We start from the raw sequence: 2,492 nt of genomic DNA, 5'->3' as shown, positions 1-2,492 counted from the left end.
CTTAGATGAAACCGGACATCCTGACCGTCACAGCCTGGGTAACGTGCAATCTCCTAACTGTCATACTTAGACAGTAGAAAGCAAAGTCATAAGCCCAAAGAGTGACCAGAAGAAAGCACGCATTATCTTTCTTCATGAGCGAGCACAACCTGTCTGAGAGCTCCTCCTCTGTAACTTGTAATTTGGGGCTCGTGTAATGACAGGGTGAACTCCTCTTATTGATCTGCAGACTTCTTAGTAGATTAAATGACAGGCACACAAAGGGGTGATGGACAGAAGTGTGGCAACAGCTTCAGAAAGCTTGCCCTGTAGGAAAGAGGTTCTAATGCAGCCTGTGTTCCAGAACCTCAGAGCCAAGAGCTTTCTTTGGCTGGCTGAAACTTTTCAGCCAGGAGAGGCAGGCGTTACCTTCCATGAGCCTTTGATTTGTCACCCTCCTTGTGGCCTTGGGCTGTTTCTTGTCAGATCTCAGGAACTAAAAGCAAGGTGAAGGTTGGCTTGAGTTTGGCTGGAAGAGTCAGGAATGATAATAATAATTAACACAACCCAACTTCCACTTGCAGTATAAACAGTAATTAATGTACAGCAGCAGCCCAGTGAGGCACCCAAGTTTGGATTATGAGCCTTATTTTGCAGACAGGGAAACTGAGGCCAAGAGGTGAAGAGGCCTTTTTCAAGGCCACACAAGGACTCACTATCACACCTGAAGTTTAAATGAAGGTAGGCTTCTTTGTCTCCTCATCAGAGGCTTCAGTTAAACTTACCCGGTATCAAAGACTTGAATACAACAAAATTATACACATACACATCAAAAAAGATTAAAAAATTATAGTCAAAGTGTGAAATTGTCTCTTCCGGTCTCTTTGGCCTCAGCGGCAGAAACAAGATGAGGAAAGGAACGTCATCCTTTGGAAAGCGTCACAATAAGACAATTGTGCCGCAGCCGCCGCTGTGGCTCCAAGGCCTACCCCCTTCAGAAGTCCCCCTGTGGCAAATGTGGCTGCCCTGCCAAGCGCAAGAGAGAGTATAACTGGAGTGCCAAGGCTAAGAGGCAAAACACTACCGGGACTGGGCGTATGAGGCACCTAAAGATTGTCTATCGAAGATTCAGACATGGATTGTGTGAAGGGACAACACCTAAACCCAAGAGGGCAGCTGTTGCAGCATCCAGCTCATCTTAAGGATTTCAGTCAGTCATAAAATAAATGTTCTGGTTTCTGAAAAAAAAAAAAAAGTGTGAAATTGATCTTCCAATCAGGACCCAGCCACTGCACAGCTTCTAACCCAGGCACAAGTCATAGGCTCGAAGTGTGTTCTCTTTTTCTTTTTAAAGTTTTTTTTTTTTTTTTTTTTCAAGACAGGGCCTCACTGTACAGCTCTGGCTGTCCTGGAACTTGCTCTGTAGAGCAGGCTAGCCTGGAACTTACAGAGATCCTCCTGCCAAGGCAGTTCAGGCATCACCAAGTCCTTGAAAACAGACACATCAGCGTGTCTTTGACATCGAGTCTCTCCATCTCATTGTTCTTGTCAGGGCTCCTGGGAAGCGAGAGCATGACAGCCACCAAGGCTTACTGGACCTTCTCTGGTGGACAGCCCTTCCCTACCTCCATGTAGGGGTGACGCCTCTTCTGCATAGTTTGAAGGTCCACAAGTGACTATGCTTGCCCTGGACCCTACAGACCTCTGAGATCATTTCAATAGGGAAGCTTGCCATGTTTCTCTAGGCACAGGTTGTCAGGCATGGGTGTGGTCCTGACAGACCACCACGTCTCCCAAATCAGGGTGATATTTGCAAAAGAGGAGGGAAAAGATGCAAGGCAGGTGAAAGACCTGGCTGTCCACACCGTAGACAGGGATAGAAAAGTCGCTATTTTACCATATACACTGAAGAATACTCTTCCAAATGCTTTCCGTGTAAGGCTCTGGTTCAGCTCTGAATATTACCAGCAGCTCCAATTTTAAGAACGGAGAAGCAAATGTGGCTCCTCCAGTAGCCCGTGTGTCTCAGATTCCTCAGAATGTTTATGTTGATGACCATGAGGGCCTCATAAGCCACAGACAGGCAAGAGAATGCCAAGCCAGCAGGGCCTCATTGTCAAAGAAAACTGAGAGATGATACACATCTGACTCAGCTCGACTTTACCATCACATTTGTCAAATGCCTTTCAGTATACTTCTGCTCCATTTGGAAGCTTACAAGGAGTACAGAGTTAAAAATAGTGTCCAAGTCCACAATGAAGAGATAGATGAGTGAGCGGGTGAGCACAGTATAGGTAGAAGGATGCTGAGCAGGTGAGTAGCCCAGGTTTGACACCAGTTGGTAAATTAATTTGTCTGAAGGAAGTCCTCTGGGAGCTCAGATTCTCTGTCCCTGCTTGTTCACTGTTAGCAGTGTTCTATGCCACCTGGACATTTGCTCTCCAGTTGTCGAAGGCCAACCTGTCCCCAGTAACCAACCACGAGATAACATCCATCTCTCCCTTTTCCCTCTT

At 46.4% G+C, this 2,492-nt stretch overlaps 1 pseudogene; it reads left to right on the top strand.

The window, feature by feature from the left end:
• Positions 1–886: 886 nt before the first annotated feature.
• Positions 887–1,225, top strand: LOC127215236 (60S ribosomal protein L37-like; annotated as a pseudogene).
• The last annotated feature ends 1,267 nt before the right edge of the window (positions 1,226–2,492 follow it).

This window comes from Phodopus roborovskii, unplaced genomic scaffold, assembly GCF_943737965.1.
Source record: "Phodopus roborovskii unplaced genomic scaffold, PHOROB, whole genome shotgun sequence".
Taxonomy (NCBI): domain Eukaryota; kingdom Metazoa; phylum Chordata; class Mammalia; order Rodentia; family Cricetidae; genus Phodopus; species Phodopus roborovskii.
The sequence above is the reverse complement of the archived record's forward strand: the minus strand, read 5'-3'. Positions and strand labels throughout refer to the sequence as shown.